The sequence below is a fragment of the Colletes latitarsis genome, chromosome 1 (assembly GCF_051014445.1).
Source record: "Colletes latitarsis isolate SP2378_abdomen chromosome 1, iyColLati1, whole genome shotgun sequence".
Classification (NCBI taxonomy): domain Eukaryota; kingdom Metazoa; phylum Arthropoda; class Insecta; order Hymenoptera; family Colletidae; genus Colletes; species Colletes latitarsis.
Window position 1 is genome coordinate 49,188,274 of NC_135134.1, and position 24,154 is coordinate 49,212,427.

A 24,154-nucleotide genomic window follows, 5' to 3' on the forward strand; every position below is an offset into this window, starting at 1 on the left:
ATGTAATTTGTTTACTATTTTCGTGAGTAAGATATATCTTTTATTTCCAATACAAAGACTACGAGGCAAAGAACACAGTCACTCCTAATTAACACATTTTTTCAAAAAACACACGATGCATGATCAGCGAGGATAAAGAAAACACGAGTTAGAGTTTCACAGAAAAATTTTTGAAAAATCGACGAAACGTCGCCGTTGTGGATAAGGATCGGGCATTGTCACCCCGTTTGACGGTTCCCTAAAAACTTCCACGTCGAAGATACCGATCGAAAACGTCACTGGTCAATCAAGTTCGGTCGCTGCAAGGGGTTCCCGTAACGCGTGCCGTCGCATTTCTCATCAGATACCGTTCGTGTCGCTCGCAACCGCGACATACCGTGCAAACCGTACGGGAAATACTTATCGGGCCACGAGAAACGTCCTGGTGGGACGAACGAGCGTGCACCGACCTCGACGCGGCGGTCCTTTGATCGATTACTTAGCGGCGATGACGATCGAGAGCGAGTCGATGGGACCGGAAGCGCGACAGCTCGGGGCTCGCAACGTGCAACGTCAGTTTTCTGTTCTACCAAAGGGTATAATAAAGCGAACCGCTGAATCGTTTTGTCCCTTTTTTTCGAGCTGGACGTGTATAAACACCGTTGGGGACGAAGCAGTCTCGTTTTATACTTGTCATATTTCATTATGCGACTCGTACCGTTTCTACGCGTGTCGTTGTTTGCACGGGGACTAATGCGACTATCGAGCGTACTGCAATTCCGTGTCGCGAGCGATACAGGGTGATCCGTGTGTCGCGGTCGTCGTTGATACTTCGAAATCTGTGTGTTTGTGATTTCTCTGAAATTTTATTTAGCGTTCCAGTCGAAAGTGTAAGCTAGTTTGATGACTAGAAAGTATTATTGTATAGATCGTTTCAGAGCTGAAGGGACTAAAAAATGTTTATTTAGCTTTCCAAGTTATGGATGACTAAAGTATTTATGTTGTTTCGCAAAAACTATCGATGATAGCGTAAAAGAAGAAACTGTTGAACATATTGAAGCTGGTTTCTTTTTAACATCTCGCCATTTTGCGATGTAATAATTATTTAAATCGATGCAGAATAATTATTATCGATCGCGATACGCGTATAACAATGTACAGCGGCATTAGTCGAGTTTCGTAACGCGAATCCGCGCTTCGACGCGGCAAAACTGAACGCACAGAGACGCGTGAACACATATTGGCATAATGTTATTGAAAATTATTTGTTACTACCGGCGATCCAATATGCAACGCCGGATAATCTGACAGGGAAATCGACAGCTGCTTCCTTTGAGAGCCGATGGTCGTTTTGGTGGCCTGGAAACATTAATACGCAAACTCCGGTCCGCGTTTCCTTCGCGCGAAACAATTTTGGCAAACTTTTCGGCTTCGTCGCGATGGAAGTGTCATGTACTCGTAACGTCGAATGGAGTGACGTTGTTCTGGACTTTTTTTTTTGAAAAAAAAAGAGTAGAAACTTCGTTAGTGAACGGATTGAATCCAACTAGAATCGACGTTGAAACAGTCTTCTTTCTAGTCGAACTAAAAAATTTTTTAAATCATCGGTAAACTACGTTTCTTTCGTAAATTTAACTCGCGGAAAAATTAGCGTCATACTGAAAATACAACAAAAAGTGCCTCAAGTGGTACGATTTCGACAAGTCTCCTCTATGTATACGTTTACCAAATTTATCCGCGAAATCTGCATCTACAATCCCAACTGTGGTTCGCCATGTGGTAGATTCTGCTAGGTTCGCCACTTGGGGACAATCCCACCGATTCCTATTTCCACAAATTTCGGTCTACGCGTCGATTCCGACATATAGAGTAGATTCTATCCGCGTTTAAGGCATGCCCTGTTATGCAGCCCAATTGCCAAGTCCACTATGTTACAACCTCTCTTAACCCTTCAGCTGCGTATCCTGCTGATAAGCGAGAAACAGTCGAAATTCCGCCGAGCATATTTTCGTGAATTAGACACAAGTTGGGGGGCTCGAATACTAATTTCCCTTCGATCGACGATGTCACATTTCACGACAATTTCAAGGACATTAATTCCTCTTTTAGTTTTTTCATTTATCAAATAAAATTTTCGAATTAACCGTCGGTGTCTTTCGTGTTTCGGAAAATACAGCGTCCTCGAAGGGTGCGGGGAATATCGAGGCACCGATGGGAACTATGAACATTAACGTTACAAGGAACAGGTGTACGACAGCTTCATCGAGTCGAATACGACGGTCTTAGTAGCTTAGGGCTGCCCCGAACCGCCGTACCCGGGATATTGGGTTATTAAGTTATCGATTTTACACAGGTCTTGTAATAACCAGCTTATTACAATCATAGGTTTGTCTATCAATAATGCAGCGCGATTACAAACGATCTTTGTCGGAGCATTGTGTTCTCGGACTGTGTATCGAATAACCGTTTCCAATAAACGTCGCGCGTCAAGGATCTGACGCTACTTGCACTCGCACACTATCGTTTAGATATGCATTACACTATCGCTACGAATAAAACAACCCCTGGCCAAGTTGACCGCGCTGCAAAACGGGGTTGTAAATTTAAACGCAACTGTAACCACCAAAAAAAAAAGGAAGAAATTAAAAACCAGAAACCCGAAAACGTCGTAAAGCGGAAATTTTTCAGCCCTTTGGAGTCACTTTCGCGCGGAAAAAAACTGTCGCGTCGCGGTTCCAACTTTTTATTGCTTTGGGACTCCATTTGTTTTACGCGGAATTATTCCGCGCCCGGTTCCGCCACGGGGGAAACCGCCGGACGATAAATAAACGAATTACAATCGTATCACCTTGCGTACCGAGCGGAATAAATTGATTCGTTATCGTTGGAGGCGAGCCGCGCGGATTACACTTTTATCGATCGTCGCGTATCCGTGTCATTAGACGGCGCCGTTAATGGCGATCGTCGCAATTAACGCCGTCGCCCCCCATCGCGCCCGGGGGCTTATTACGTCGCCAACGGGATCGTTCACGGGTCTGCACTGCGACCACGTGTACACGTGTAACGCCGTCTCAGAAACTAAACACACTAATCATCGTGAGCGAGCCTGTCCTTCATAATTAAGATGCAACGCGCGCCGCGGCCATTGTTCGCAGCGGGCTCCCGCGCGCTTCGTAACCCGCTTTGCGGTGCCACGGAACGCGATTACGCGGTTTCACGGTCCCCCGCTGATTATCACCGCGATCATTCCGACCAGATAACGCAGCCTGTTTGCCCCCGACTGAATTATCTTGACGTCTTTCCTTTGATCGTTAGCCCTGAAACGGCTCTAGCCTCGACGGGGGGTGTAGTTATTTTTAAATGCTGCTTTTTACGATGGACGGTCTCGAATAGCGTTTACGTCGACAGAAATTAGCGGCGATCGTGTATCCTAGCTAAATTTGTTCTGGCTAAATGAAACGCGCCGAGCGACGCCAATTATTTTTATTATCGCGCGGATCGGAGTGGTAGATAGACTTTCTTTTCGTATACTGGTAATTATGGTAGAATTCGAGGGACGGTGATATTCTATGTTAAAATGCGAGTCGAAAAGGTGGAATAATATTTGTTCACATTAGGCTTCGTTTCTGAGATAACTGACTTTGAAAATTTACGATTTGTCTGACCAATATCGACTGTTTCTACTTACGCCCGCTGCACTACTGGGATCTGATTCATATTAAGGAAGCGCACACATTTGGAATACTAAAATATCTAATTACTAACGTTGTTTAATTTGTAACAATGTTAACAGAATTTGTCGAAACGTTAGTCTTTGGTAAGTGTTAAATTATTTTGTAAAAAAGCACAGACTCGAGTGAAATTGCAGGACAATGAAAATGTTGAGAGCATGACCAGCAGGTTTGAGGTTAGTTATGTTTCCTAAAGACTTAGGTACGACTGGGAAAATATGAACCAACTTTCTCCAGGAAACAGTCCAGCCGCGCTCGGTGGCAACTGACGCATTGTGAGCCCACACGCAACAACAAAGAGGACTTTAATGTATGAGTCGGTTCCCTCGAAAACTAGAGGACTCTTGCACCGCGTCTGCACGCAGGATGAATGCACCAGGCTCGTAGGCGTTCCACGAATTAGGGAAACGCCCTGAAGTTCGTTACTGGCATATTTCTTCTGGACTTTCTAAAAGACCTCGATAGTCTCGAAACTCTGTTTTAAAAATTTCATAAAGCCAGACCAAACGTAGAATTTACACACATTTATTTGCCAGTTTGTCTTTTTCTCAATTACAACGGAACAATAAGCGTCAACTGGGACAAAGAGTGGTCTTTTTGGGAGCTAAATTAGTCGGTACACTGCGTGCAAATTCCAACGAAGTCCGAACGAAGATGTTCGACCACGAAATACACTGGGTCAACCACACCGACGAGACCACCGACAAAACTTGGGCGAAGTGCCAGTTTATTTTTGTTGCTCCTTTATTTCGAAGTTTCAAACTCGGGAAGAATTATGTAATTTATTGGAAACGCGATTGTACTCCTAGAGTTCTGTAACCGAATTCTGCGGGCACAGTGTGGCCAATAAAAATGCTGGTCGGGAAACTATTCCTTCCAAGTTTTGATTTACTCGTTAAAAGAGCGATAGTCTGATCAAGAATCCGATAATTCCATTCTCTTAAAATACTACAATTCGCTTGGTCATCGAGCACGAACAAATTCATTCAGAGGACGGATAAGCATTTATTTGATATGGACGAAAACGTGGTTTGACAGAGAAAATGGAAACTGGTTGTTTCAAGGGGATAACGATTACAAAGACAGAAGTTTTCTTTGCACAGCGACGGAAAGCTGAAAGTAGTATCAAAGTATCGAATTGGTGATTCCAGTCACCAAATGCGAATTCAATCGAAAATGCTTGGAGCTACGCGAAACTAAAGCTTTGAGGAAAACGTGCGTCGAATATGAAACAATTAACTCGACACGCACAACACAGAGATCTCTATCTCGAAAATACGGTCAAGTTTGTTGACGATAACACCGATTGAACCACTTATTAACTTGGAATAATAATATTCTTATATTCTTAATTTAGTCCAATTTCAAGCAACGAATGTTACGGAACGAACAACGACGGTTGCTTGCAAGAAACTTGAGAAGAACTATTTCCAAACGGCGCATAATAAGCGTTTTTCAACGAAAATTGCAGGATATACCCAACGTCCCGTCATTTATCACAGCAACTTCCTCTCATTAATTCTCCAATAATTCTCTAATTCTCGCGCGAGGCCGTACAAGCCGGAGGGGAGAATATTCTTCAATTATTCCTCAAATATGTGGCCGTTAATCCGTGCTCGTCCGGTTTGTTTTTACGGGCGGATCGTTTTCGAACGACGAATTCATTGGCCCAGATTGCGTCCGAACGAAAAACCCAGTCCCCGTAAACGGTGATCGATCCTGTTCAACGTACGATTCCTCGACAACGAGGACGTCCAAAGCCCTCCGAGGGCCGTTTAAAATTAATAGGAACCCAACACCGCTGGTATATCCGACGTTAATACTCTTTGTTTCTGGTCGATGAATCATTTACGGAACGCTCGGTGAACTTACATAAACACGTGCAACATTCTCAAAGGCCCTTGGTTACGCTATAAAGCGCAATGGCCGGCTGAGTAGCTCGACCATCTATTAAACTTGAGCTCACTGATTCGGGCATTAAAACTTTAGGGCATCGAGCACCGTGCAGCGACGTTGCTGCTGCCAGCGATCCTTCCTGAAAGGGGACGGATCCCGTTAAAGGATGAAAAGGGACGGGGGTATAATCGCCGCCGGGGCCAGCCTTACCTCACTTGATTTAATTGAATTTAGCCGGTGTCGCTCGTCTGCATTTAGCGAATTAAATGCACCTAGCGACCCACTGTGCCTACGTTCCCGTTCTACTTTCGCTACGGCTCATCCTCGACGGAACGCATCGCGTAAAATCGCGCATACGACCCCATAGAAACACCCTTCGACTTCTCAACGAGCAAGAGTTGCGACCTGGACGATCGCTCCTCGAATGGGACCCGACTCCAAGTTGAATAATCAGGGTTATCGTTCGAGAAAAACGGTGGAAGGACTTATAAAATGTCTGACAAAAAATTAAAAAACGCAAGGAGAAAGCATCCCTCTGTGATCGAATATCCAAGTACACTATCTTGCCGTGACTTGTACACAGATTCAAAGGCTGTAATTAATTGATAAAAAAAATAACTGGTAAATAAGATTGCTAGTGTTAGGTCCTGGTCGTGGATACCTCTTTCGTATTTACGGTGGGAGCATCGCAGGTGTGTCTTTTAAGCTTGCTCGGCCGATCAAAATAAACCGCGGCTTTTCTCGTGCCGCCACTAAAACAAAAGCGTTTCGTTTTACGACGCGCGCCGCGTAAAAGCAAATCGATAGTAAATAATCGGTCTTGCGGCGTTCGTATGCATGGGTCGATCGTCTTCGTCGTTCCGCGGACGGTTCCGTTGAATTTTATGGAACGCGAACTGCCGTTACCGAATCGACGATCTTTTACGACGGTCTCGTTACGCCGGCATCGCGTGTCTCTATTCGCGGGAACCGTAGGGGGAATTCAGTTTCCAAAGAGCCGTTGATCACCTTCCGCAAATGGACTCGAACAGGAGCCATTTTTTTCGATGGAACGTTATTCAGGTTTTAGCGGTGGGGGGGTCGAACGCGATCTTCGATTTTATTTGTTAACGAGCGTTCACTCCTCCTTTGTCGAGCGAAAGAAACGTCAATCTGCTCCCAGGCGGGGATCCATTACCTAGAATTGCGTAACTATCCGGAAAACGCGAACTTCTTTTAATTGAAGTAAGAAGTATTAAAACTTCTTCGTTCGTCTTTTTGCCGCGTCGAGAAGACGTCGAGATCGATGTCTTCTTCCTAGGTCGTGTGACCTGAAACGTGCTGGGGAGCAGAGGTGAAAGGAAAGGAAGAGTTCGACGCTTTGTTCGGAGTTCGCTGGTCGAACTTATCAGAACGGCTTATCTGGCGAACTGTTAAGAACTGCTAACAGAGACTGGGCTTATGACGCCGTCGTTCCATCTGCATTCCGTGAACTTTACATTTCTGTCCATTTTTCGTTTGCTTGAAAACGTTCGAAATTTTTACCAAGAAAAGAAATTCGCAATCGTATTGGGAGCGTCCAATAAATAGTTTGAAAAATTTTCGTAGGAATGCGTAGCCAGTCCGGTGAATCGCGAGCGATCCTCGACTTCCGGCGGCGCGGTGATTTACGACGTGATTAAGCCACGGCCACGGTTTGTACACTGATTAAACCCATTAAAACTCCAGAGTCCGATTTCGCGAACGTCCGTGCAATATGAACTCGTTCGACGCGCTTTAGTTTCGAGCAACTTTAACTGGATTTATGGGTTAATAAAATTTCTACGACGGACGCGGAAACATCGCCGTGACGTTTCGTGTTGCTGTTGCTGCCGCTCCGACCGTTACACGTCACCATCGTTTGTATTAATATTTCCGCGTTACAACGCCTAGATTACGTACAAGATTATTGAATTCGTGCCGAGCGATACGCGGCCTGGATTCGTAAACTTTCCTGATTATGTAGCCGAAGTATGTTAATGCGGCCGGATGTTTTGCATAAAACGCGATTGTGCTTTTTGTCGCAACTTTCTTTATAACTATTTCAGATAGCGGTTCCTCCGCGCCGTTTCTGTACGAAACGGTAATCCGGCGAGTTTTAATGCCGTGTCCATAAATATAGCGATCATAAAATTGTTTAATTGGGGTTCGTATTTTATTCGGAACGTTAAAGATATCCTGGATCTTCGGTTTTATGATCCGGTGCAAATTTAACAGAGACGAGAACTAAATTCGTAACGTGAAAACGGTGTATCGGTATGGAAGTCACGTATTGCTGAAAAAAAGACTTGAATTCTCTAATTCTTGATACCATCGACGCTAAAATACAGTATTATTTGATACGAAAAATAATAATTTATTCCCAGTAGTCAGTTATTCTATGTAATATTAATTATAATTAATTTGATATTATTTTATTTAATGATAATTGAGGTCCGTGGTAGACACAGTTGTATATTTCGCGTAGAATAAAATCGCGTTGTTTGAGGGATATAGAAACACGATCGACCGAAAAACAATAACAGTTTTCGGATAGGAGGCGATACGCAACCGTTCGATGTCTCGATAACAAAATCGAAAACCATCTCGATCGGCAGAAGAGCAATTCGAATCGATTTTTTCGGGAATACCATTGTCGCAAATGGAACAACAAATACCCTACGATCGCAGGGAAGTTCGAGATTAGCTCGTACGCGAAAGCGTGCTCGATCTCGGTAGAATCTGTAATAAACAACTTTATCGGACCGTTGCATCCATCCCTGCAGCTTGAAAGGGCATCAGATAAGGCCAGACGCCTGCAACGTTCGATTGTGCGTGTCCGTCGGTGACGTATAGCGTGGATTGCACGTTGCAATTGCGTAGATACAAGACGACGAACCCACACGGGCGTGTCTCGATTTGCATAGTCGGATAAATAATCATAACGAATATCCATTAACCACCTATAGGAATCTAGTGACTAGTAATCTTACGTTTCAGCTATCGATGCTTAAAATTTCAACAACGACGAAACGTAAAATAAATAATATTCGATCAGATTTATACCAATTACCGTTCTGTTTTTGCACAATGTTACATCGGTTATTTATCGGTCGGACCGTGTGCGTCTGATTATCCGACGTCGCGGTCGACGGTGTCGCGAAATAAACAGGGAACTTTTTAATTGCCCGCAATGCCGCGGCGCATTGCGACGGACCTAAAAAACTTGCCGACATTAAGCAACTTTTTACATTATTGCACGGGGGGCCGTTATCCACGCAACGTGTGTGAGAACTGCGCTATTTGGGACAGAGGAACTACCTCGACGAAGGAACGTTTACACCACTACTAAAGCGCGAACCTTGCGCAATGTTGTCTCTTAACTATGGCGAAAAAGAAATTTTAAGGAGAATGAATCTCATGAATGTCGAGAACCGAGATGCTGCCAGGAATGTTTAAGAGAGCAGTTTGTGCTTGGAAAATGAAATTATGACTAGACGTTAATCTTAAATAAAACCATTTCTATTTACATTTCCACTCACCTTTCGAGTTTCAGGACGAGTCTCGAGACCTCCTTCGACGATTATCTGATAGCTTTCGATTCAAACTTGTTGAACTTAGATCTTCCAAGCAACAGAAAAAGAAACGAGGGAACGGATCATAAGTTTCCAGCACGTAACGCGACAGGTTGTCGCGAGAGTCGAAATTCTGTTATTCCATCAATTGCGACCAACGCACTCCAAACAGCTGCATTTTTCCAATCGGGGAACGGTGGATGGGGAACGCGCGCTTATGAGAAACGTATCCGCGTTGTGTTCAACGACCGGGTGAATGCGAATATCGAATTAGCGGTGAATCGATAGGGCTTTCGACGCGGCCAAACAAGAAAAGACCGTGATTGCCTGCGTGTATGTACCTGTTCGTTCCACGGGCAGATTGTTGCGTACACGTGGACTCTGTAAGCTCGCAACGATGCGCTCCGGATTGCAGCTGGTTCGACGATCTCGTTTGCGGACGAAAATATTTGTTCCCGTTGTGTCGGACGACGCGTAATTAGCAAGCCTGCCCGGTGTTTCCCGTTCAACGATCGAAAATGAGAATTAAACCGATGTGTTTCGTTCGATCGGAAGTAATTTACCGCGGACCCGTTCTTGAGTCCGGTGGACGGTCGTGGTTTACGCAAAATCTGTTTATATAATTCAATTTTTTACTACTAACGATGTACGATCAAAGGTCGTTAATAATTAACTCTCTCGTTATATTTGTTACAACTCTGCTTGACGTACAAAAGCAAACGCATGTGCGCATAGTAACACAAATCGTCGTGATTAGTAAGCATTAAAACAATGAACTTTTGTACCACAGACGATAAATACGATTCACGCAATAAAAGGAACGACTCGAACTCGAGGAAAATAAAAGGGTGGCAGTGTCGTGGCCGGTAAATCGTGTCGATCGAGATACTCGGTGTTTGATCAGCGTTACAATCAACGCTCCGAGTTCCTGGATCAACATCGTCCTCCGAAAGTTGCGAAGAGCCCGTGGAAACACCGGCCAACCAGCGTCGACACAGCTGCGCGGCATTGTCCGTCGCGCGGGAAGAAATGGCGGCAGTGATTCAATTATCCGATCGCGACCCTGCAGGTTGTTTGCTCCGACGATGTTGGCTGTCGTTCGCGCGAGCAACATTTTGTTTCAGAAAACGCTACGTTTCGTTTAGTATGCCGGCGTAGCAGCGAGATAAAGTATCGCGCCGCCCCCGGGGGTGAAATACTATAGACCCCTCGAAGCTAGATTTTATGGGTATAGACGACACATCGTGTAGCTCATGCTCGACAACCGCACATACGCTCTCGTAAACTGTCACCCGCAATAGGGCCGAAGCGTGCACACGACTGTGAAGCATGTTTTCGAGCGTGCATCGTACCCGGGTTCCGTAACGATTTTTCATTTTGTTTTTTTTTTTTTGTTGTATGCGTGTCTTCGATCATATTTGGACGGGTCGTTGCGTACTTCCTGTGCGCGCTCGTTTGGCGTTTCCGCGCGACACGATGCCGCAAGTCGAAGCGGCGTTTTTTTCAACCGGAAAGTTTGCAGACGCATTTTCTGCTCGGCCGGCGATTCGATTCCGACAAGCTAATCGCAACGGGAGTGGACAGTTTTTCGAGTGAGATGCGAAAGTAATCGACGGTTTTACTTCCGACGAAAGTGCTTTATTTTTTATCGTTAATCAAAGTATTAATAATTAAAGTTTCGACAGTTCTGTTAACAATGTTGCAAATTAAACAACATTTAGTAGTTACTTAGATATTTTCACAGTAGTGCAGCGAACGACTGAGACGCGGGCGTAAGTAGAAACAGTCGATATTGGTCAGACGCGCTGGACAAATTGTAAATTTTCAAAGTCAGTTATCTCAAAAACGAAGCCTAATGCGAACAAATATTATTCCACCTTTTCGACTCACATTTTAACGTAGAATATCACCCTCCTCCGAATTCTACGATAATTATACCGCGAAATTTAGTATTGGATCAAAATTTCGACAAATATTCGAGCCTCGACTTGGCGTATTAAAATTAGCTAGTAAAACGCAAATCAACGTGATATTTCCAAATTGATCTTACGGACAATAGGAATACAGTTCGATTAACAGTAATACTTCAGTGACATTCGAGTGGTCCAGCGGCACTAATTTGCGCCATTGAATTCCCGGGAAAGTGTATTGCTTACGAGCGAATAGGACTAGTTTCGTAGTCAATTGGTATACCAGATTGTCCTCTTAATTAACCGAATCCATTCGATGGCCCTTTTAGCTGCATCCATTATGGCAACATGTTCGGTATCGTAAACGCGTGTACTCGTCGCTTAAATATACGAATGAATTATACAAGCAGTGGCCAGTGGAACAGCGATCGCATCGGAATCCTGTTTTCCACGGGATTCTCATTTGCATTCTGCCATACGAGAGAATGACAACGAGATCCACGCGCGATAAACGAATCGTTGCACAACGATAAGGCGTACAGTGGACACGCACGACGCGTCGCGGAAATTTATTAATCCGAAGCAGGCACAATATCGGAAAAAATGGCCACGAAGGAATCGGGATCCCAATAGGATTATTTTCAGAAGGAATATCGCGTAGAACGAAGTTGACGAACGCGTCCTGTTACTTGTTTAAACAGCTGAAGAGCCGTATCGAACGACGCGCGAGACTCTAGCGTTCCAGAAACACCCATTCACGGCTTAAACAAAAGAACCAAGATTTCTCAGCCCCGTCGTCCCTATTCTTGCGCTGAGTGGCGGTTTACTTCTTCAACGAAAAGGAGCACGATTAAAACATGATGTCCAATCGTTTAAAATTCGCGTGACTAGTGGCTTTTTTTTTAATTTCTGCTCCTTTGCAGACGCAATTTTGATTAATCGCGAAATTCACGTCGAATCGTGGCTCGCTTTAATGGGTGAAACAATTGTTGGCGCGAAGAGTGAAACTTTTTTATTTCGTTTTCAGGAAAGACTCGGTTACGCGATCATCGTTGCTATAATGTTTCCAACGGGGCAAAAGAATAGCCGCAGGTGTGATAAACTCCTCTTTCCTGGGAAACACAGCCAGGCTAAACGTTCGACTTAATGCCTCGAACAAGAGGAAGCGCTGACAAATGTTTGCAGGCCGCGCCATGTGTTGGCAGCATGCTGCTGGCATTGGTTTTATGCTAGCATAACGCTTGTCTACCTTCGTCGGATAGTCGACTCCCTCCAACGATAGGATCGCCAGACTTTATCCACGATTAACAAATAAAATTTATCGCCAAACTATCTTATGGTCGCGTTTCGTTCGTAAATTAAAATCCATCGATCGATCGTTTTAAATTTTACGAACGATTGTAAAATTTTAATTCGTTGCTCGTGAACGTCACTTTGTTGTCATAATTTGGAAACCGGGATCTTTTGCGCAGTTTTTCCCGAATATTTACTTTCGCTTTTCAAGTGGCCACCCAAAAGCCGTGCAAAATTTTTCTCCGTTAATTGGAACTCGATAGTTCATGATCGTGGTTTAACGCCTATTGCTTTACAACTATGGGACACTCTGCTTTTATAGTAATGGCGGAATTAATCTTGCTAACAGGGTACTGTGCGACGATTTTTTAAATAACTAGCCGCACAATTTTTTAGTTTATCTTGGTAAAACACATTTTTCCACGATTTCGTAATCAGCCAGTATCTGAGATTTTTAAACGAAATCTTTCGTTGGAGCGTATTCAATGAACGGAGGCAATTCTTTTCACTGAAAACAATTGCCTTTGTTCCATTCCTTCGTATTTATATCTCCGCTTCCAAGAGAAAAGTTCTGGTCTCGGCTCGAAACAAAGTTCAACCGGTATCGTTTCTTACGGGAACAAAACATTCAGGTAGATTAAACTTGATTTGAATTAGGCGAAAGTTACATAGAAACTCCAATTTTAAAGTACTGTTCCAACCGTGTTTGTTCCAAAACTGGCCACTTAGCGACTGAACTCGAAGTATACATGGTAATTTGAAAAGCAAATCAAGGTTAGATACAGAAATAGAGGCAACGATTCTTTAGAAATGTCTTGATTAATACTTAATTATTTTGTTTTATAATCTTGGACTCTCCGATACTTAAACGTCAATTAAAATTTATTTTTTATTAACTCCTCTTTCGTTCATTCTTTCCGTTCGCTTAATTTTTCGACGAAAATCTTTGAACGAGTTTCCTCAGATGTTCCAAAGACGTATTACCATACGAAACGCTATCGAAAAAGAGAATCCCCCGGCATGATTCTGATCTATTCCGTTCGAGAATAGATTTTACAGACCCGTAGAAAAACGGAGCCATTCTTCGCAGAAGGAAGCGTCGATTTCACGACTTATCCCCCGTTCTACGAATCGACGTTGTCGTAGATCACGTACTATCCCCGCGACTCGTCGTACCTTTTCGCTCCCCCCTCCTCGAATCGGTTGAAACTCGAAACTTAGGCAGCGACGGGGAACGTCTCTGCTGCCAGAAGGTCCTCGACCGCGGTGTCAATTGTTTATCGGTTGCTGATCTGCAGATCGGAAGACCAAGCTCCCCCCCACCACAAGATTCCCACGGAATAGAACCCAGGGTGCTGCAAATATTTGATCGTCTAATTTATAAGGTAACTTTTCAATTAATATTTGAAGTTGACTATTTTTGTTTGTGTTTTCGTACGTATACTGTCTCGTTGAGAAGGTATTAAAATTCGATTCGTGTTTGCCAACTGCACTTCGCATCGTATTCCGTTGAATTATAAATATACCCAGCAAACGTTGCTCCAAAATGGCTCGCTCTTGCAAGGTACGACGCCCAGCTATCCCGAAATCTAACCAAGATTTTCTATTTAACATATCGCGCTGTTCGCGAATTTCTCGCGCACCTGCAACGGTGGCCTCTCGATGTCGGGCGATAAAACGGGGAAAGTTCGTGCCAGTTTGGCGGGTATTTAGTTATCGCTGAATCGGCCTCGAATCGCCAGCCCGAAATTCCATCGTTTTGCCGGGTTATCGAGTTGGGTGAAAAATTGTCACGGAGCATTAGCGTTTCGCGAACGTTGAAGATCGTTCGAGATCGCCTTTACACGCGAGCGAAACACGGAGCGAACGAGCTGAAAAAGGGGGTCAAGGTGTCACGGTGCTTCATGATCTGACCGTTGGAAATCTATCCGTCGGTCTCGTAAGCTTCCCTCGCCCCTAGTATCCCGTCTATCTTGATTGCCGATCTAAATTATCTCGCTAATTTCACCCCTTGGTATCGATTGTACACAAATCGGGATTTCTGCTATCTTAGCCGAGTATCTTAATGGCGGATCGAACGGCGCTCGGATCCGCTCACGGGTGAATCTAGGCTACGTGCTGAAAGACATTGATGGGAATCGGGTTAACTCGCTTGATTCTGAGAGCGTTGCCGGCCGCCACTGGCCAAACTCGTTTTCCTTTTCGCTAACGACGTTGCAATTTGCGCAACTTCGACGTTACGAATTCGCCGCTGGTAGCTTCCGAAAGTTTTGACGAGAAGTCGCCGACTCTGTTAAAATTCCGCGCTCGGGGGAAGAACTTTCGCAGCAGTTCGGAACGTTACGCGGGAAATTCGATACGAACTGATACAAAATAGAAACACGTGTTATTTGTTGCGTCGTGGGTGGTTAAGCGTCGCCAAACGAACGAAAATACGATTCAAACGTGGATGAACCGAACTCTGGATGAGTTAACTTCGATATATTGTCGCAGACACCGACGCGAATAAATAGAATTGATTTAGAGCATCGTGTTGCGTAGCTTCTGGAACAACTTCGAACGAACCACATTCAGTTACCTCCGCGCTAACTTTCGCTAGAGTTGTGATTCATCCGACGTAACCTATTGCGTAATTTCAAGACGAAAAAATAAATTAATTTACAATACGTTGCGAGGAATCAAAGGCTTTAGAAAAGTCAATGTAAACAGTATCAACCATGCTGCTCATCGATGATGATGTCTCTGCAAAGAGATGATAGTTTACGACTAATTAAGTTTTCCATAATCTCAGGCACGACATTTTGAGTACTGATAGGCCTAGAATTTCAAATTGACGTTGAGTTAGCAGATTTAGGAATCGGTTTAATTAAACATACCTTCAAAAACTTGGGAAAGATGCAGATAAAAATTTACTAAATTTAAGAATATATGGGAGGAATATTGTCATATTCTGGACCACAATTATTTTTGAGTTCGTTAATACATGTAAATATTTCACCAATATCAACAATATCCTCTGTATATACTGATTAAAAAAATTCAGCAAAAACATTTGACACAATGCTTTTATAACACGAGGCAGGTGAGTTGGGTTTCTTTAACGAATTAATATTTTCGCGAGTAATTCGTAATCTGACAGGACGATCGCATTGGACGAAAAAACGAAGACTCGGAGGAGCGTAGGCCGGTAATCGGTCGGTAGAATTTCATCTCGCAGTATCGATTTTGGAAATTAATTGCGTTCCCCGGCCACGGGCCAGCCAAATCGGCTTACGTCGGGAGTTTCTACGGGCGTGTGTGTATCGTACTCTTCGCTAACGTTGTCGCGTCCCTTATAATCCCTAATGTCGTAATTCGCGACACGACCGACGGATAAGTGATTCCCCGCGACGAAATAAATCGAAAACGCAGCGTGCAATTTTTCCTTCCTGGATGCTCGAGAAAAATAACCAAGATATCGGGTTGAGCGAGCGCACGAACCTTCCGACTTTTTGTTTTGTAGACTAAATCTACACTTAATACCTAAGTTTCGTGCATACAGTACCAAATTAATCTTCCCCCACCGACTGAGAAATTTTTTATTCATATCCAAATGGTAATAAAATTTACAAGCGGTACTATTATCGAGACGATCGTTCCTCTTCTTTTAAAAATCAAATATGGATGACTCGGTCTCCCCCTCCGTCGGTTAATTGTGGATTTTTAGTTCGCTGCGGGTAATAATCGGAGACTTCGAAATGCAGAGTGCATTAGGAGCGTATCTCGCGACACGGTCGCTTCCCCTCGTTTGTTGCCAGTTCACAGTTGAATTACGCAGACGGCTGGCTGGATGAAACCGAAGCTAGGCGAAACAGCGAAACTACCCGAATATCGTACTCGACGTTAATGATGCCACCGAACCGGCGGCCTTTGCCCTTTTACCGTTACCGTATTACGGGGCTGCAATCTCGCGGTCATAAATTACACGGGCAAGGAGAACGTGCCCGGCTTCTGTCGGAGTTCCATGAAACATCGGGAACTTGGTGCCCGGTAGAGAGCCGGAAGATTTCTTCGTAATTACGGGACGAATTTATACGCGTTCTAATGGAGAACGTTGCTGCGAAAGTGTTCGTTTTCAAGTGGTTTGTTGTCGAACAGAAACCTCGTAAGATTAACTAAAACCAAAATTATAGACTGAAGCCACCAACGCAAATAATTAGACATTTTTCTTAATCCATCGACTTCCAAATGTGTCTGAATTTTTTTTCAACGCGTCGTAAGAAATATTTTGGGCATTTCAAGCTGTGCAAGCAAAAGAGTTTTTATTCTCGATACGATTGGCACCGTTTCACAAATAGGAAATCGATCGTACGCATTATTAAAGTACACGAGTGCAGAATCGCGGAATATAATAAAGAATAAAATAAATATAATTCCACGAACGACCGCGTTTCACGCACTTTATATAACCGAATGAAGCGCCGAACACAATACGGTCCGAATCGTTACAGCCTTTTAGTCCGAAAAATGTTATTTCAGTTCCGGGAATATAAATGCGACCATAAATTTTCGCGGCAGCCTGCGTAGTACGGCTTCCTTTATGAAATTCGAAAAATTGATTGTGCTTATTATAAATCTTCCTTGCGTTCATTTTCAACGGGTAACCAACGTTGACTAATTTTTTGCGAGCTTTACGGTTTCGTTGGGCGGAAAATTAATTCCATACATTTTTGAACGCACCATACAGGCGATGTCAAATTCATTAGTAATTACATCCAAAGATCGTGTATAATCAGTGTAATGTTAATTGTAATTTCAGTGAAAACAGATTAGTATTCCGAGATTATGGTAATTAGCTGTTATCACCGGCATTGGATTAGTTCGTTCGTTTAAACATGAATGTGGGAATTATATAATTTAATTACGCGTTGTGCCATTCTAATTTTAAATGCAAATGATATTTACGTAATATTTCACCGTAATAGACGATATAAAATATGTGATCTTAGAATTGCAGGATTCGAACCATCAACGTAAGGTCGTTGTTTCGATGATTAACATCTCTCACAAAGGAATTACATTTCGAATATCAAACGTGTTCACCCGAGAAACTTGTACATCGAGTAGACGACCCGGCTAACAAACTTCGGGACGAAGTACGTAGTTTCCAGTTCATCTTACTTCCTCTGTCGTTTTCAAGTTTTCTCGAGATTCACTGAGTTGCCAAAAGCATCCGTGTGGATGAATATTTTCTAGCCAGTGGCTGGATCTTTAGTACTAAATCTCGGCGTTCCTCCTTTTGCAGCCGTCGCTGCGTCCACTCTCGCGAAAAGATCTTCTATCAAAATTTTCGTTATACGCTTACCAAGAATTTGCCGCTATTCTTTCGTAAAAAACTTTGAACAAACTCCATCACAGGTGATGGACATTACAGTCTCGCTCGATGTCGTTTTTCCAACTCGGTTCATCGATGCTCCGTGTCGTGCAATCTTTAGAATCGATGGGGTTGAAATCAGTGCTCTGTGCAAACCCGTCAGATTCTTCGACTCCTGCCTTATCAAACCATTCGTGTACACACCTAGCCTCGCGTTGAGAAGCATTCTTGCGCTGGCAGAAAGAGCACCCTTCTCCAAAACGCTGTCACGAAGTTTGAAGAACAGAAAAGGAAGAAGAAGGTTCCTCTCTTTCATTTTTAATATTTACGACCGAGAATGGGTTCTATCCTTCGCGAAGAAAATTATTTTACTATCGAAAAAACGTATATTATCGATTGCTTTTTACCGCAAGAAGTCATAGAAGTCTCTCTAACAAAAATTTTTCTATTCCAAAATAACGTCAACCCACCCTGTCGACCGAATTAATCGAAAATGTCCTGTCACGGCCGTTGGCGATTCGATAGAAGCAGGATCCGAATTTTTATCCGTTTTAACCTCGACGGTACACTCGACGTTCGAGTTCTGTTTGAACTCGGCCCAAAAACGGGCTTCTAAAAGTGGACCATCGACATCCTGAATAAATATTGTCGCGGACGTCTGCCTTCTCAGCTCTCGGCCAACGAGAAACGCTCGGTTGCGTGAAATTTTATTATTTTCTGTGACATTCGGCGCGATACGTCGATACCCGCGAAGTCTAATTGAATCAGTCTATGGGCTAGTGTCGTTAACGATGTAAACCGAGCGTCAGAGGAAACAGTTCTGTTAGTCGACGGCTCAATAGGAAATTCGGTTTGCGTGCGACGCAGGAGCCATTCTACTGGCATGATTAACGGATACGATGAGAATGTATTCCGTGGAAGGTTTCGGTAACGTTGGTCAAGTTCCCTTTGATCATCTAACGATAGAAATGATAGATGACGCGACGGGGACGAAGATTAAATCATACTGAAACTTTGTAGCGATTAATACGAGTTCCTTGTTCCCTGGAAACAATGTCTGGAGAGTTGCGCAAATCAACTTGGATCGATTATTAATCATCGATAATTAATTATGCGAAACAACTCGAAGATTACGATGGCGATAATCGGAATAGTTACGAACTCACGATCGAATCGAAATCTGTATTTTAAAATTAATCCCCGTAATCTGAATTTATTTTAAACGATTCCGTGTATATTTATTTGGGAATAAGAAACAACGAAGAAGGATAGTTTTTAGCTTTCGTTATATTCAAGAGTCCGTCGGGTTGCAAACTGAAATTTCGTTCGCAAAAATTGTTCCCCCGTGCATGGAATTGAAAAAGACCACATTCCAGCACGGTTCGTTACGGTGCTTCCAATTACAGGGATAGTTTCGAATTTTTATTAGCAAAGGTATCGAAATACTTGGCAGGGGAATACCGACGTAATCAGTCGCTAAAAATGTCGACTATGCGAAAGTTTAAATACCCCGCGGTGACAAAGTTCCGGCGAAACCGAGGTAGAATTTTCGCGCGGGAACCTTTTCGTACGGCCCTTCGAAGGGATTCTCCGTAGTTTTGGGGACTTCCTCCTCGGTTCGTCTTTCGACAATTTTCTTCTGCTTCGCCGGATTACGCGCCGGGCAAAGTTTCGTGGGTTCGCGTCCGATGACGAAGTGCAATCCAGCTTCGCGTAATCGCGAAACTTCGAATGAATTCCAATGAAAGTTACTCGACCGTTCGATGCTAACTTACGCGTAAGTTTGTATTACTTTGTCCGGGGCTCGTGCCACGGAAAGAAAACGAAAATCTGCAGACTCCACCGTGAAGTGCTTTGCCTCGTTGTCTCCAAGTTTATTTTTATAAAAAATGACTCGTACTATTTTATTTGATTCATCTTGCAAATTTCAATTCAAAATTGACAGACTCTACTGTGAAGTATTGCTTCGTCTCGAAGTTTATTTTTATAAAATATGGCGCGTACTATTTTATTCGCATCGACAAGGTATCTTTGATTCGTCTTACAAATTTCAATTAAAAATTTACAGACTCTATCGTGAAGCGTATTGCCTTGTCTCGAAGTTTATTTTTATAAAAGATGACACGTACTATTTTAATTGCATCGACAAGGTATCTTTGATTCGTCTTGCAAATTTCAATTCAAAATTGACAGACTCTACTGTGAAGTATTGCTTCGTCTCGAAGTTTATTTTTATAAAAGATGGCGCGTACTATTTTAATTGCATCGACAAGGTATCTTTGATTCGTCTTGCAAATTTCAATTAAAAATTTACAGACTCTATCGTGAAGCGTATTGCCTTGTCTCGAAGTTTATTCTTATAAAAGATGACACGTACTATTTTAATTGCATCGACAAGGTATCTTTGATTCGTCTTGTAAATTTCAATTAAAAATTTACAGACTCTATCGTGAAGCGTATTGCCTTGTCTCGAAGTTTATTTTTATAAAAGATGACACGTACTATTTTAATTGCATCGACAAGGTATCTTTGATTCATCTTGTAAATTTTAATTCAAAATTGACAGACTCTACCGTGAAGCGTATTGCTTCGTCTCGAAGTTTATTTGTATAAAAGATGGCGCGTACTATTTTAATTGCAACGACAAGGTATCTTTGATTCGTCTTGCAAATTTCAATTAAAAATTTACAGACTCTACCGTGAAGCGTATTGCCTCGTCTCGAAGTTTATTTTTATAAAATATGGCGCGTACTATTTTAATTGCATCGACAAGGTATCTTTGATTCGTCTTGTAAATTTCAATTAAAAATTTACAGACTCTACCGTGAAGCGTATTGCCTCGTCTTGAAGTTTATTTTGATAAAATATGGCGCGTACTATTTTATTCGCATCGACAAGGTATCTTTGATTCGTCTTGCAAATTTCAATTAAAAATTTACAGACTCTATCGTGAAGCGTATTGCCTTGTCTCGAAGTTTATTTTTATAAAAGATGACACGTACTATTTTAATTGCATCGACAAGGTATCTTTGATTCGTCTTGTAAATTTCAATTAAAAATTTACAGACTCTATCGTGAAGCGTATTGCCTTGTCTCGAAGTTTATTTTTATAAAAGATGACACGTACTATTTTAATTGCATCGACAAGGTATCTTTGATTCATCTTGTAAATTTTAATTCAAAATTGACAGACTCTACCGTGAAGCGTATTGCTTCGTCTCGAAGTTTATTTGTATAAAAGATGGCGCGTACTATTTTAATTGCATCGACAAGGTATCTTTGATTCATCTTGTAAATTTTAATTCAAAAATGACAGACTCTACCGTGAAGCGTATTGCCTCGTCTCGAAGTTTATTTGTATAAAAGATGGCACGTACTATTTTAATTGCATCGACAAGGTATCTTTGATTCGTCTTGCAAATTTCAATTAAAAATTTACAGACTCTACTGTGAAGTATTGCTTCGTCTCGAAGTTTATTTTTATAAAAGATGGCGCGTACTATTTTAATTGCATCGATAAGGTATCTTTGATTCGTCTTGTAAATTTCAATTCGTTCCGTAAAATTTGTCCGTGGAGGATAAACGGTATAGAGTCTGGACAGCGTTGCAACTTTTATCGATGCTAAAAACAACGCTCGACGAGGGAATATCTTTACAGGTACCGGGCATTTATTAACTTCCACGCCGCGATACAGCGACAACGCGACTCCCTTGCCATTCTCTGTGGCAAGTCGCGTCACGATAAAAGCGACCGCGTTAATAAAACACGGGACCGGTAATTTACGGAAACAAACTCTCGATACGTATGTTCGTCCTGGGGACGAGTAAATCGTCGTTCGACCGATTAAATCGGACCGCATGGAGCGTCGAGGTTGGCGGAAAATTCGTAGGGCTAGCTATTTGGCGGATAATGGCGTTGTTTGTCTGAACTATCGAATTTATTAAACGGTAACGGCTTTCGTAAACAACTGTGGTCGATGCACGGTAATAAGCTCACACCGTTTGTTAAGTAAAAGGAATCGAGTTTCTTAATTTAAATCCTGGTCATTCCCGGAAATTTAGTGGGAATATTCCCCTATCGTAGCTGTTAAAATCAATATCGATGTTTGTCCAAAAAATCAAACCATTTTCGACGCTGTAACTCTCTTAAATTTTGATCTCGTTAACTATGGACGCGTTTTATTTACACTATACTCGATGACGCGTTACTTTGATAAAATCATTTATGCTCAAATAACTTTGTGTAGCTCGGAAAATGTCAAGCGTAATATTTGAAAATCGAAACTGGACGGTCTTTGGAACGAAAAATGATTAAAAATGAAGAGAATGAGTTAGGGTAAGCGTATATTTCGAAGTGTACTGTTTATCCGGAGGATCTGAAACGCCATATTCATACTCGTAGACATAAACAAGAAGAAGGTGTGCAAAGAATTTTCAGGGTATTCGAAAGTGTATCGGTGAACGTGTCCTGTTCGTTCCACAATCCTAATGGTAATGCGGTTGCCGACGGAGGTCAGCGTAGAAGTTTCCCGGGGATATTTGTACGTTAGTTATGGCTTTTACACGCGAGGTCCCAGCGGGTCACGCCGCATTATGCGGTCCTTGCAAGGCGCGCGCGTCGCGCCACTCAATTTAACTCCGGCTACTCCAACGCCACGAGCGTACCTCGCTCTCCATCGTGGTTCGCTGTAATTGCAAACTCGGCCTGCCGTGCCGATCCGAATATCCTCCTCGTTCGCCCACGCGATGTCCAGAACATTTCTTGAACAGTGGCCCGCTTGGAACATTACTGGGCTAACACGTTCAACACCGTACACTCTGTCCATTAACGGATTCAGGACGAAACCCGCCCACCAGCCATCCCCTTTCGCCCTATTCCTTACGTTCTGGGCATCGTATCCTTTCCTAACGACTTTCAGCAACGTCTCTGCATCCGCGACCTCGATGCACACTTGGAATTTATCGAGTTCTCAAATTTTTACTTGATTAATAAAATTCAAGATTCACGATGTGGACTCGCTAGTAGAGCAATCTCATATAGGAATATAGGTGGTCGATCGAGTACTTGTGAGAGAGATAGAGGTTGAACGTAGCCCTCTGCTGGCGAGTATGGGAACTGTCTCTTCAAATGTAACATCGAACGCGGTCGTAAATCCTACTGGTACGACTTAAGAATCTTAGTAAAATAAATGTATAATTCCTTTTCAACGTCTCGAACGCGTTAATTCGTTAATAACGTACAGCTTGGAGGTAACCAGTACTTCCTCGGGCAAACAAATGCCACGGAATGCACGTAACTGCAAGGTTCCCTGTAGACAGAAAGTTCATAGTCGATTGTCTCGAAGACGTTACGAAACTTGGTAACCAAAGCACGAGCGAGCTTCAGAGACCCGGGAAAGCAATCTCCCGTAGAGTCTAAAAAAATATTCTCGATAACCGCGAACGCGGACCGACTTGGTATCCAATTTAGTAATTTAATTTATTAAAATTCTATCCCGTGCAACCGAAGAGTCGCAATAATCGCATTAACGTTATTCCACGGGCGTTGATAAAGCCCTCACAGTCGCCGTGAAACATTTTAACGACTCGGGATATTCAAAGACTTTAAGACCCTCCAGGTTTATCAAGACCGTTAACTCGGCTGGAGATCTTCAAGACTCTGCTGGATCCCCGGGCTTCGAATAATATTTGCAAAGCAGAAGCCCCCGCGCGTCGATGGCGGTGAACACGGAAATTTGTGGCGATATTTGCGGCCTCTAAATATTTGAGGGGCCCCTCGACGGTCAATTATTAATCGCCCTTTTACCGTAATTGCCGCGAACGGATTTATGTGCCGGCACGTATGCGATGGCGGCTCGGAGGAGATGCGCCGAAAACCATCAAGAATCGATCACGCCGACTTCCCGAGCGATAAATTTCGAGATTCGACCGCGGGCTGCCCGTGATAGGATGGATTCGCGCGCGCCTCCGTTCCCGTTGAAGAGAAATTTCTTCGTGAGAAGGACGTGAAAAGTAGAGTGCCCGTGCCTCCTACGCGAGCCAATGATCGACTCGGAACGATCGCGGTGGGCAATATAGAGACTACCGCATTTCGGATTAAACTACGTGCTTTGCATATTGCTCGAGCTTCTAACACGCGAGCTTACGTATTTTGTATCGAACCGATCTCCACCGACTCGTGCGCGTTACTTAAACCACGCTGGATCCTCGACTGGTTCATTAAAACATCAGCTGATAATATCACGAGAAGAAGAAGATATTAAAAGATGGACGAACGCTGGTAAAAGAATTCGGTTGAGTCGGTTCGTAAAATCGGTCCAATTTAATAAATGAAGGGTCTCTTTTTATTTTGTTGCGAGGCTCGTCATATACGTCGACAGAAAATGAAACGGTACGATAGATCCTATATTTCAAGCGTCG

The 24,154-nt window shown here is 43.1% G+C and overlaps 1 protein-coding gene across 3 annotated transcripts in view; it reads left to right on the forward strand.

Moving 5' to 3' along the window:
• The window catches only part of LOC143343716 (zwei Ig domain protein zig-8), a 391,356-nt gene that overhangs the window by 136,815 nt on the left and 230,387 nt on the right, over positions 1 to 24,154 (forward strand). The window lies entirely within an intron of this gene.